This window comes from Panthera pardus, unplaced genomic scaffold (assembly GCF_024362965.1).
Source record: "Panthera pardus isolate Hobbes unplaced genomic scaffold, ASM2436296v1 HiC_scaffold_7, whole genome shotgun sequence".
Classification (NCBI taxonomy): domain Eukaryota; kingdom Metazoa; phylum Chordata; class Mammalia; order Carnivora; family Felidae; genus Panthera; species Panthera pardus.
In genome coordinates this window covers 14316153-14329956 of record NW_026527002.1, presented here as the reverse complement: position 1 = coordinate 14329956, position 13804 = coordinate 14316153, and the positions used below count along the sequence as shown (strand labels likewise).

The 13804-nt window shown below is 38.6% G+C and overlaps 1 long non-coding RNA gene across 1 annotated transcript; it reads left to right on the top strand.

Moving 5' to 3' along the window:
* The first annotated feature begins 1807 nt into the window (after positions 1 to 1807).
* Positions 1808 to 5635, top strand: LOC109250243 (uncharacterized). The gene is made up of 3 exons (XR_002072937.2): positions 1808 to 1918; positions 2034 to 2140; positions 5333 to 5635. It is a non-coding gene; the product is annotated as an uncharacterized LOC109250243 (long non-coding RNA).
* Positions 5636 to 13804: the final 8169 nt, after the last annotated feature.

Here is a 13804-nt window from a genome sequence, read left to right as displayed (position 1 = left end):
GCAGTCACATGGTCTGGGAAATAGTAGTCTTCCCGGATGCCAAGGAGAAAAAAGAAAGGGCTTTTGCCTATTTGCATATATTTGCTACATTTCTTTTCTGTGAGAAAGTGGATATTTCTATCCTCACTTCATAAATGAAGATAGGATGTACTAAGTACCTTACGTAAGATGGCATACCAAACAAGAGGGAGAGATAAAATTCGTATCTCAGTAGTCTGACTCTGAAACCACTTATCTTTCTACAATTTGTTTCAGGCTGATTGTTCCTCTCTTGGGCCTTTCCAGAATAATGGAGAAGCGGTGGTTGCCCTATTTTCACGTCATTATTCTTTTTAGTAATGCATTTGATTGATACATTTGAAAGAAGCACCCAAGCATGCCCGACTCAGTCCCCCTAATCGCTATAGAACACCCTGTCTTCAGAAAGTTCCTGTTCATCTTCCTGCTGTATTTAAAGTGCCTGCCTAGTCAGGGACACTTTAAGGCTCTGCCTGAGACTAGTGTTGGGGAGCAGAGAGAAGATTATTTAGGACGTGGATCTTAGAGGGACTTGGCCATGGATCCAAAGCCCTTCCCCAATAAAACTTTTCACTGATGTAGCTGCTATCTTGACATTTCTCCATCTCCATCCTTTCTTCCTGATGGCTCCAAATTTGTCAGAAAGAAGGGAGAATAGCTGGTCTTATAATAATCTACTATTTTATTTGTTTTCCTAGAGTAGTAATTTATTAGAATACAGAAGAAAGAAAAAAATCAGTGGAGCCTAAAGTGACTAACACTCCCAGAAGGAAACGTGGCCATTGGAAAGTCTAAGACAATTAAAGCAGTAACAGCTTTTTTGTACTGCATGATACTAGACACTTTTGTTTTTAATCATGCTGTTTAACTAACATTGGTTATAACCAGTAATGCAGCAGTACCTTGAAATGGGTGGTTAATAACATAAATGATCCCAAGGATACCTTTGTGTTTCTTTAGAATGCATAGAAGCTTAACAACTCTGGATGACCTGATGACTAATGCAGATATTCACGAGGGGGAAACTGAGCTCAGAGAGATGACACGAGGCAAAAAGTTTATGGCAAAAGAGTAATGAAGATAAAGGACCCCTGGGACTTAATCTAGTTTTCAGTATTTAATTTTCAAGAGCAAATATATTCTTTATTGTGAGTAACTTAATTCATTTGTAGTGAAGGAAAGTATCCTAACATATGCTCAATAGAAGAAGGTTAATATTTCACTTCAGTTAATCCATGAAGTGAATCTAACTGCAATTAATGAGGACTGCGTTTTAGATTATATTTTCTAATAGGATTTTTTAATGAATATCTCTTTTTCCACAGTGGAAAACACATATGAAGGAAACTCTAGTAAACATACTCTAAGTCATAACATAAGTGCATAGCCAAGCTAGAAAATAAGCTAAAAGTCCCTCTCTACCACTTAGAAGTACAACGTAATAAAATTCATTATAATAGCATTCTAGTTTTGTCATAAAACCATAACAAACCATAGTTATTACATGAAAAATAGAGTAGCTAATATTTTGCCTAGTAAAACGATAGTAAATTGGTTCTAGTAATAGCAACACTATAATAATTATACTGAAAAGTAGCTGCAAGTTACGATCTGTATATTTACTATGCTATTATAATAATTATAGTTCTACCATAGATTTCTTCCATACAAAAGCTAAATTTACTGTAGTAATTGCATTCTCTTTTCTCTTCCACATAATTATAAGAATATAAAAGTGTAACTTTTGATTTGAAGTATGAAACCTTCAAATTTTTTTTTACCATTATTAGATGATTGGGAATTAGGGAAGATTATTTAAAGAAGAAAAACACAAAATGTTTCCAAGAAAAAATATATCTACTTGTACGAGACCAGTGAAGAGTCAGTAAGATATCAAAAGGTAAGTTATTGCCAAACTGTAGGCATTAAAAAAAAGTTGTCTTAATATATAGAATACACACTAACCCAAAATAACTCAGGCAAAAAGAAACTCTTTATTTTATGTCATCTCCAAGGAAAGTCTCTCCCCCATTTCCTTGAGTGGTGACATGGACCAATGCACCTGGACTTCTCCTGCAACTCCAGCCCTCAGACAAGGGCAAGGGCTCATCACCCCTGAAAGGTAAGGAGTTTGTAAGGAACAATGACCAAAAAGGGCTCGCTGACATTCATCAAGAAATGCAATATACCACTGAATGGTAAAGAGCCTAGGAAGAAATCTAAACAGTTTCTTGGCCATAGCCATTCTTTAATGGATGTGGACATTTTTATTATGAGGATGCCAGTCAAAAAATTTTAATAAGCGAAACTTCCACTTCTATAGACAGTAAAGCTCTCCTTCCCCATCATTTGCTTCTGTTTGTCCTTACACTGGAGTGATCATACTGTAACAGACTGGCTAGCTGTTCACCAAATCTGTTTCCATTTTCAGGACATTGAGTTAAACTATGTTTCCAAGACAGTTTTTAATTAGGTGGGGGCCATATGACTCTGTTTTTGGACAAGAGGACATTTGCCACTTCCAGGACTCCCCTTGTGAGATCCTCACTGTACCATCCCTCCTACAGCTTGTAGAGATGAGAAAAACACAATGAAAAGGACACAAGTCCCTGTGTCTCCTGTTCATAGCAGGGCTCCCTGACCCACATAGGCTATAATGTGGGCAAGTAATTTATGGCATTAAGCCATTGAGAATTTGGGATTGTTCCTTATAGCACTTAACCTTCCCTGATACAAGCTCAAGTTCCACTGGCCTCTACATTCTGCTTTAACATGATTTTAGAAGCAATCACAGAAAGCAACTTGAACTGTGTTAGTTTCTCTTTCTCTTCCCTCCACTTGCTCCCTCCTGGCTTGCCCGTCCTTCCTTCCTTCCTTCCTTCCTTCCTTCCTTCCTTCCTTCCCTCCCTTCCATCCTTCCTTCCCTCCCTCCCCACCTTCTTTCCTTCCTTCCTTCCTTCCTTCCTTCTTCTCTTCCCACTTTTTCTTTGGGCTGATGGAGATTAGTAGGTAGAAGACTGTAATTCTCCCTTACCCCTTATTTCCTGGTTTTCCTTTCTTTCATCCCTCAGTACCATCTCTTTGCTTGTGTTTTGAATTCTATTTAGAATAATATTGTAAACTCAAATGTGTAATGTTTTGACTGTAACCTCCTAAGAACCTCTCCTGAATATCTATACAAATCTAGCACTGAGATTTAAACAGTAAAAGGTTTATGTACAAACTGTCTAAATAGCTTGAGGATGTACTGCAAGAGTGAATTTCCTGTTATTTAACACTACTTAAAGTAAGGCAGAAAAACACTAATAATTTTAATTTTGAGCTCTATAATTCCTAAGGCAGAAAAAGAATTACGTTTTATTATGTTTAAAGGTGTTTTTTTTTTTCCTGTGCTTTCCTGCCAATTGTCTGTTTCCAGAACTTGCATTGTGTTGTCTCCTTCAACCCAGCTTCTTGTGCACATCTCTGCCGTGAGGTTCCAGACAACTGTTTGCACTTTTTGCAAGAGAAGCTGCATTTCCAGCTTCCTAACCCCACAATAATTGCCATGTTTTATAAGAATTGTCTCAGGATATTTCCCAGATTGAAATGGATCACCTCACTGTGTTCCCATTGCCTTCGTTTTCCTAAAAGGAATTCATCTGACTGTATCCCTTACAGCCTATTACAAGGTATTACCCCAAACACACAAATATCTGTCAGGGTCTTTCTGCATTTAGCAAATTTTCCTCTCAACAAAAAAATGCAAGAAAAGGAAAAGCAGGAAAGCTTCAAGTGCAATGTATGTCCGTATATTAGATAGGGCTTATTATTTTTTAATTGCCTAGAAGTGAGTGCATTTTTTAATAGAAATTGTCAAAAGCAAGTTTTGCTCTAAATGACATTTGGATTGCATTTTTTATACCTTGCTGACATGAGATAATCTGGTTAATTTGTTTGGAAGACAGCCAGCATGGGAACATTTTGCTGCTACTGATCTGTTGGTTTGGGTTGGAAAGTCTCCAACAGCACTGCTGAGGAGATGTCCAGGGCAAGTACTTCTACTCTCCTCCCTGGTCTATGGCAGACATCCGGGGTCATCCTGGAAGTGGCCCCTGAGAGTGACACCAGAATCCTTAACACAGTGTTAAATGCAGTTTTCTGTCAATCGATCAGAATTAAACCTTGAGTTAGAACCTACTTGCTGTCCCTTTATTACATTACCGAACCTGGGTGTTAAGATCAGAAAGGCCTACGTTCACAAAGTCTGCCACTAACTTGTTATTAATCAAAAGGGTGATTAATACCACTACAAGTGAGGCTGGCACCCAAGTTTCTTCTTGTTTTGCACAGCCCTCTTTGGGCAGGTAAACCTTCAGAGGGTAAAGCCAGAGCTGGGTCAGGCACCTGTCATCTCGTGGATCCAGAGTCTTGACAACATCCCTTTACCAAAGTCTGGATTTGCTGGCTTCCTTGAAATGCAAAAGGTCTGACTTCCCCCTCTTAATCAGAGCACACTGGTTGAAGGGTGGCTACACTTATGTCCAGGGCATTTACACCTGCCTTTCTTACAGTAGCAACCACTCCTTTCTGGGGCACTTCTCTTGCTGTAGCAAAAGCATATATACATGTGTTCTTATGTGCATGCATATACACACTTCAGAGCTGGGTAGGGAATCTTGCTAGCTATGTCAGTTGCCCAAAACAATGTCCTGCACATCATTAGGTATGAGATACATGTTAGCTCACTTGTCTTTTGGGGTGGCTGTATTATTTGTTGCTCTTGTAATTATTTCCTACTTTATCAAAGAGACTTGGGGGTGGAGAGTTGTCATATTCAAATAGAAATCAAATGAATTATTAGTTGAAATGCTAAGTCTTCTTAGGTTTTATGCATGGAAATCTCTGATCACTAGGAACAGGCCTATTAGAGAGAGTTTTCTTAAAAGTTTTTTTTCTCAATTATGTAATTATAAGGGGTGAATAGCTACGCCTGGTATTGAGTGGACAATGGAAAAAGAATGTTCAAGAATGTGTTTGTTTTTTTTTAGAATTCCATACCAAAATGTCCATATCCCCTTTGATACACAGAGAATGGAAACTATGAGCAATTTACAAAAGATGCTCAGAATCTTCAGATAGAAGGAGATCACTAGGGTGAATGTGGATGCTCCATTTAAGGTCCAATGGCAAGGAAGAGCAATAATGGTCCTAAAATTCAATTACCGGGAGACAAGGAAGAATCTAGGTTAATGTTCTGCTCTCGCAACAAGGGATTAAGTGTTCATTAGACAGAGTTTGTGTATGTTTGTTCATTTGCTACTGTTAATGCCAGATTCTGGAAGCTTCTACTGACCCAGTGACTCTGGCACGGTCGTTGGAGCTTGGGGAATGATGGCCAAGCCTGTGTGTGAATTAGAGAGAGCTGGAATGTGGCAGTCTTGCAACACTGGCAGAGATCTGTGCATGGCAGGCAACTTGGCAGAGTAGAACAGCGTCTCTTAGAAACTGCAGTCTACAAAAATGACCCCACGTGGCAGCAGACAACAACGACGGTGCTGCAGTTCAGGCCCTCCTAGACCAGGTAGGTGTTCAAGTTAAGACAGGTTCTGCTTCAGAAGGAGCCACCAGCTCCACCCACGGGGATTCTTAGGCCTTTGGTGCTGGAGGAATTCAAGAGGAACAACCAGGATTTCACTGCTTATATGATTTCCTTGCTCAAGTGACTAATTGAAAACAGTTAAAATGGATGTTTATGAACTGAACTAGAAAAGCAAGATGTTGGATAAGTTTACATGTGCAATGTCATCTCTTCCCTATCCTGCTTCTTGCTCGATACGTAGGAAAGAGGAGAAGCTAACCTATGCTTCCATAAATGGCAAGTCTTATTTATTATTGCCAGCAAAAAAAGAGGCTAGAAAAATCCATCCAAACTCAAATATGTAAATGACGATTCAGAACTATGCATAGAAGGACCTTCAGAATTTATCACTACAGGTAGTGATACTCTTTGTAATAATGTGGATAATGAGATCCAATCCACTGCTGTTAAGCAGCAATTCTACACAAGGCACTATGTTTGAGACTTTAACCTTGAGACACGGTATGGAATCATGAAAAGTATTGATTCAAGAGTCTGACTGCCGAGTTGCTATTGCAGCTTTCACCTGCTAGCTTTGTGCCTTAACTTCTCCGACCCTCGGTGCCCACAGTACAAAGTTGGGGATAGGACCTATCTTAGAGATTGGATGTCAGAGTTGAATGACTATGTGATTTAAAATTCTTAAAGGAGTGCCTGACACATCATAATAACCACACTTTGTTATAGTTGTTATTGTCGCAGTATTACTAGTAGTTAATGGCACTAGTATTATCTTGCTTGACTTGAATGGGAAGGACTGTTAGACCCTTCCAGGATAAAAGGCATTGAAAACTAAAAGGAAAATAAAGAAAGGGAAAGGAAAAAAAATCAAAATGGGACAAATAGTTAAAAGTAAAAAAAATACTGGGGCACCTGGGTGACTCAGTCAGTTAAGTGTCTGACTCTCGATCTTGGCTCAGGGCATGATCTCAGGGTTCGTGAGTTGGAACCCCACGTTGGGCTCTGCTCTGACAGTGGAGAGCTTGCTTGGGATTCTTCCTCTCCCTCTGTCTCTCTGCCCCTACCCCACTCATGCGCTCTCTGTTCTCACAATAAATAAATAAGCTTAAATTTTTTTTTTAATGTAAAAAAATACTGATTTGAGACAATTGGGAAGAGAAACCTTTTCAAAAAGTTTTAGTCAGTATGCAAAATAAATTCCTGAATCAATACGTGAAACAAACGAACAGACAAAGACTTTGTAAAGTGGAAGTCTAACATCCATTTTGTCTCTATTGGATTCCCCTCCCAGTGTATTAATGTTTTTTTTGGGATCCAAATATGAAATATCCACCAAATAGCATACTCCTTCCCCCTCTACAGCCACAGGGATGGTGGGAGGCAGGAGCATAGCTTATAGCTACCAGTTGTTGATGGCTGAGCAAGATGATAATTGGTAATAATTACCAGACCTCCAAGACATTAAACAGAGTACAGTTTGCGATCTCATTATATTAAGGAGGCGTGGCCTCTGCTCTGAGCACAAGTGGGAGCTACAGTCACAGAAATAACTTGCAGAGTCGAAAGCAGCAGTGACGTTTTGGTGGCTCGCCATTCGCTTCCTCTTTGGACTCATTCTCCTTCTCCATACAATGACTTGTGTCAAAAGTTACAGTTAAAAAAAGGGCATGCGAAAATATTAGTTTTGTCATTTAAGGGGAAAACAGGGAGAAGATTAACCTTTTTATAAGATAGAGACACATATAGTTCTTAGAGAAAGATTATTTTTAAGTTGTATCTACACTAAGAGTCTATACGTATGCTAACTTAATTGTTTTTGTGATTATTACCAAACAATAAGTTAAATTTGGTAGTTCTTTTCTCTCAAGTGTTTTCTTTATTCTTTCTTTCTTTATTTTTTCCTTTTTGATCTATGAGAGGCGGTCCGAGTGTCGAAACAATTGCTGGTTCAAAAAAACTAACTCATTACTTAACCTTTATTTTTTTATACCATATCAAGAACTCACACAAAGAGTTAGTGTGTCCCAACTCAGAAACCAAATGGTGACTAATGGTCTGACCACATTCAGAATACAGGAGTTAGTTAATGAATCGTTATGCTCTGGCTTGCGTGGCCTAAAACTGGGCCCGTTGTCCTTTCTTCACTTTTCAATCGTCTCTGTCAGCTAATTTTAAGTTTTTACACTTTATTGTGTGTAGGGGGGAATGGTTTTCATATAGCTGTTCAATGACACAAAGGAGTAACTGGAGTTCGTAGTTTAGAAAGTGTTTCAAATTAGTAACTGTGCCTAACATCAGCGGCTACGATTAGAAGCAATCTCCTGCCAACATGACTGATGACACCGGCAAAGGGGAAAGAGAAGCAGAGGCACCAGTGAAGAGAAAGCTCCCCGTGGTAGGGAAAAGGAAAGTCCCAACAGTGTTGGAGAACATGATATCCTATTAGTATCATAGGGTCTTCTACGGGGAGGGGGGGAGGGTTCATTAGTTGGGTCATCATATTCTGGGACCTAGAGTGGGACAAATTGCTTAGACCATTAGACAATATGCCATTTTTCCTTTGTTTTTTTGAATAATTTGTTTATTCCCATTACAAAAGTCACGTATTGGAGAAAACCTAGAGCTGACAGGGAAGAATAAAGAAACCAAGCATAATCTCACAATCCAGAGATAACCTTTGTTAATATTTTACTTTTTTATCGCACATGTATGTGTGTGCATATGTTGATGTTACAATATAGAAAAACATTTTTGGTTGCTTTGAAAACTGTATTTTAATATAAAAATAGTAAGGGTCACCTGGGTGGTTCAGTTGGTTAAGTGTCTGACATCAGATCAGGTCACAGTCTCATGGTTTGTGAGTTCAGGCTCCACATTGGGCTGTCTACTGCCAACACAGAGTCTGCTTCAGATCCTCTGTCTCCCTCTCTGCCCCTCCCCTGCTCTCTCTCTCTCTCTCTCTCTCTCTCAAAAATAAATAAACATTTATTATTATTTTTTAACATTTATTTATTTTTGAGACAGGGAGAGACAGAGCATGAACGGGGGAGGGTCAGAGAGAGAGGGAGACACAGAATCCAAAACAGGCTCCAGGCTCTGAGCTGTCAGCACAGAGCCTGATGCGGGGCTTGAACCCATGGACCATGAGATCATGACCTGAGCCGAAGTTGGATGCTTAACCGACTGAGGCACCCAGGAGCTCCTAAATAAACATTTAAAAACTAATAGATGCTTATAATAGGAAATTTAGAAAATTTGGGGGAAATTTCAAAAAAATTCTTAATTCTACTTTCCATATATTTGTGTTGGTTTGTCTAAGTTATTATTTTTTTCTTTATATGCATATGTGCTAATTCTCTACATCCTATTTTAATCTACTCTTTGAACAACAGGACGTGTACATCTTGCCAAGTCATCAAACAATGTTTCTGTAATATGTCTCTTAACATTCCACTGAATGGCTATACCAGTGTCTAGTCAACGTATTATAGGATATTTGAATTATATGAATGGTCATTTTCTTTTTTTTTTTTAACTTTTTAAATGTTTATTTATTTTTGAAAGAGACAGAGCATGAGGTGGAGAGGGCAGAGAGAGTGATACACAGAATCGGAAGCAGTCTCCAGGCTCTGAACTGTCAGCACAGAGCCCGACACGGGGCTCGGACTCACAAACCGTGAGATCATGACCTGAGCTGAAGTCGGACGCTCAACCGACTGAGCCACCCAATGCCCCATGAATGGTCATTTTCTAACATTTTTTCAATAATAGGTTTTTGGAAATTGAGAGCCCCGTTCGTATGCGTTTAAGAGTAGTGTGAGATAGTAACAACTAACTCATCTTCAACTAGAGAACCAAGAGATCCATTACAGTGTTTGCATCTAACAGTATCAACAATTCTAAACCAGCCCAGCTGCCATTGACTGAATTATTGAAAGTAGAACTTACTGAAAAAAGCGTGACAAAACAGCAGCAGTTTTGACCCAGAGTAGCCAACCTTGGCCAAAACAGGATGGTCTGTATATCCTCTTTCCTACACAACACTGCTGTTATTACTAATTTACCAAACAGAATAATATGAGGGGTACTTGGCATTTTATAATCAAACATCATTTCAGAAATGGCCATATGCAAATTCATAGTAATCATTGGAATTAATTGCTATTTACAGCAACTGTATGAAAAAGCTTTTTGTTCGTAAGTTCTGTAAATGGAAATATAAAAAGATATAAGACAATGTGACTTTCATACTACAACAGAGGAAATAACAAGTAAACAAGGCAGAAATCCTTACTTTCCCCCTTGCTTAGTCGTTTAGAAAAGAATTAAAACTCAAAGCAGGAAACTCATGTTAAGAATGTTTTCTTGAATAAGATTTATTTATTCCTTATATACATCTGAGGCTACCCATTTTTATAAAAAAGTCTATGCTTTTATAAAGCATCTAGATGGCCAGGGTATCAAACTAAACAGCATATTTAGTCAAGTTTATCAAAACATTAGTTAATTTTAAGTGTATCATCATACTGGCCATTAGTGATGATTAGATGAAACTTCAAAAGAAAGAGGATGTATATGTGTTTATGTAGGTAAATGCTCCACAATTTTTACATTTTGCTGCATTTTTTAATTAAACCATTCGATGTTTTTTAATCATGTAAACCAAAACTATCAGTTAAATCTCGCGTATTATCATAGGTCACAGGTGTTGATCAGATAAAGTCCCCAGGGATGAGGATTACTGTGTCCAAAGATGAATATGTGCTGTATGAATATAGTATAATTGCTTTATTCATTTTAAATGCACATATATCTTCATGCTTGGAAGAAAAATGCTGATCTATCTATAGTGTTGCAGCAGACTATCCTCTCTCCTTTCCAGAATCCTTATGAACAAACTTCAGGCTCTTCTCCATAAAAATCTTGCTAAACAATATTGCTAATACTGACCATTCAACTAAAGCAGACAACTATTCAACTAAACAAATAGTAAATACATTCAGAAAGATCAAACTCCTTTCCTTTGGTCAAAATCATCGGTAAGTTCAATTGAATCAGTGGAGCCAGGATACTCAAATAGACAAGACTCTAGAAGTCTTCATAGGTTTTACAGGATGGAAACAATTTTGTTTTAAAAGCGTAATACACAGTGTAACAAAAAATGAAAAGTATATTCACCACAACAGTACCCAACTAAAAACAAGCTGCAGAGATTCAACCATGTGGAAGAGTTTCTACCTTACAAATTCCCGAGGGCTTGAATAAGAAAGCTTAGGATAAGAGGTGTGTGTGGTGTGGTGGGAGAAAGCAACCCTTCGTGAAACAGCGTGTGGTTGGTTTAGAATGTACTCAGTGAAGTTATTATTCCCTTCTTCTCTCAGAGAAATAGAATTCTTGGGCTATAAAAAGAATAAAGAAAGCTAGATAAATATCTGTGCAGTGCTGAAAATGCTAATTATTCTTTGTTCTTAATATACAGAGGCACGGTGCTTCTAATAGAGCATGGGCTTTGGGATGAGATGCTCTGGGTTTAAATCCCAGCATGTCAGCTGTGTGACCTTGGGCTAGCAACTGAATTTCCTCTTCCTCCTTCCTTGTAAATTATAGATAGTAATACTTGCCTACTTTTCAGGGCAGATATAAGCAGAAAATGGCCCACGGTGGGGGGGTTGGGGCGGGGGGAGAACAACCTAGGATAGTACCAAGCACCTGCTAGATATTCAACAAATGTTAGTTTTTACCTCTTCCTTTTTTTAAATACTAACACTAGGGTATCTATTTAAAATATACGTTAGCATCTGGGCATTTTCAGTTTTACAAGGCAAGTTCAAAGTCTTCCTTTGGTTCGTCTGTTTCCCATAGTTTTCCCTGTTTTATTTTACTTTATAGCATTTATCATCACTTGGTAAATATTTGCTTATTTTTTTTTTCTATTTTCTGCTATGAGAATACCAGCTACAAAAGGATGGGAGTTTTGTTCATGTGTGAATCTCCACCACCAAAATGTATTCCTTATATAGTGGACATTTCATACATATTTGTTGAAATAAAAAATAAATGACTCATAAACTTGCTTTATTTGAAGCTGTTTCCAGCTTTTCTTATCGAAAGAGTTGGCAACAGTACACCAAACTATTTGTAAATTAATATGTACATGAATAGATGGCATCATAATGTATACTTTTTCAGCTCCCCATAAGATTAATAGCGCCCTGACTATAATCAACATTTAATCAATATTTGTTAAGCGCACTAATGTGAGTTTCTTATTCGACCCATATATATGCATGAGTATGTCTTCAGATAGCAGAAAAACACAATTTCTTATTTTGGCACAGAGAAATTAATGGGGTTTTTCCGGAGATAAAATACCATGATCATATATTTCATAGTAATGTATATTCATGATTTACCATAGCAAGTGCTTCAGGAGGCTTGTAAAAACGAAAACAAACAAACAAACAAACAAAAAAACCCACAAAAAACAATAATCTGGAATTTGTTAAAAAAAGAAGCAACAGTCTCAAAATAGAGTCACTTGTGCCAAGCTCCATGTGAGCAAAGACTTAACACCTTACCTAATTGCAGTTTCAACCTCTCCGAGGAATGCCACCTTTAACCAATCTACCTGGAATTGCCTGGTCAGCACTAGTGAGGTGACCTGCCGTATAGACCTTTGCCTTCCTCCAAAGGAAAGTGGCCTTGCCTGAAACAATCCACTCTCTGTTAGTTTCTCTCTGTTAGAAACTTCTTAAACCGTTTGCTGTCCCACTTTTGCCTACAAAAGTCTCCCATTTTGTATAGCCCGTCAGAGCTCCTTTCTACTCAGCAATGGGATGCTGCCTGATTCATGAATGAGTAAAAAAAAGACAATTAGATCTTCACATTTACTCAGTTGACTTTTGTTTTTTAACAAAACTTGGTGGCAGTAGCAGGACCAAATGAGACTTCTAATAGCTTTGGGGATCACGAAAAACACAGGCATGGTATCTGCAAAACCTTTCTCACTGTTTCCGAGGGACTTGAGGAAATCCCTCTCAGTCCTGAGCTCTTTGTCAAGGCTCCCAATCTGATTGACTTTCCTGTCCCAGGCAGGTCAGCTTGAGCTGACACACAGAACCCAAGCCTCTAGCTGGTAATTTAGGCCACAACTCCCATTTGATTGGAAACCTCGCCCCTTCCTCCTGTCCCCAGATTTCACCCTGGAGATAGCTAGTGGTTCAGTCTTTAGTTTGCACATCCTCATTTGTTTGTAATCAGTCCATACTACCCATTCTTTGGGGTCTCCTGGTTCAATCTTTTTCCCAACCCCCAGTTCTGTGTTAGGAATTGCTGGTAATGCATGTAAGGCCTTCTATTAGCCAGTCTCCAGTAATGTCTCTTTGGTTGCTGCTGATATCCACAGTCCCATGTCTTTACTCACTATTGGTTCCTGTGAATGTACACATGAGGTAAAGGCTATTGCCAATGGGAATCTCAGAAGCCAAAAGCCACAAAAGGTGGTGGGCGTGAATTGAGCATTTAAGAGCTGTTAGAATGCCTGACACCTAACCCAAAATCTCCCCTATAAGAATAAGCTGGTCATAGAATGGATTAGATTGACACTAGGTCACACTGACCAAGCTCAAGAAAATTTCCTTGCAGTGAGATACACTGTAAAACATCACTTGATTCCCAACCCAGTTGCAAATACCTTTTGGGTATTAGTTTGGCTCTGAGAAACCCAAAGTCTTAGCATACAAACAAATAAATAAATATCCTTAAATCCCAAAAAGTTGAATATGCCACACCTTCTGGCTCACCTGCTTTTTAAAATTTTTTTAAATGTTTATTCATTTTTAAGAGACTGAGTGTGAGCAGGGGAGGGGCAGAGAGAGAGGGAGACACAGAATCTGAAGCAGGGTCCAGGCTCTGAGCTGTTGGCACAGAGCCCGATGCGAAGCTCGAACTCACAAACCATGAGATCATGACCTGAACTGAAATCAGATGCTTAACCAACTGAGCCACTCAGGCAGCCCCCAGCTTATTTTATGAGCTGTAGTACCAGTAACTGTAGATACCTACAAAAATGGCAAAGTCTTACTAAAAACTTAGAATTACAATGGCCATTATGGAGAATGTTCCAATTAGACAAGATCACTTATTAAAGAATTGCATTTGAAAGCAAGTGTTCCCAAGTGAAACAAACCAGATGGGACACATACT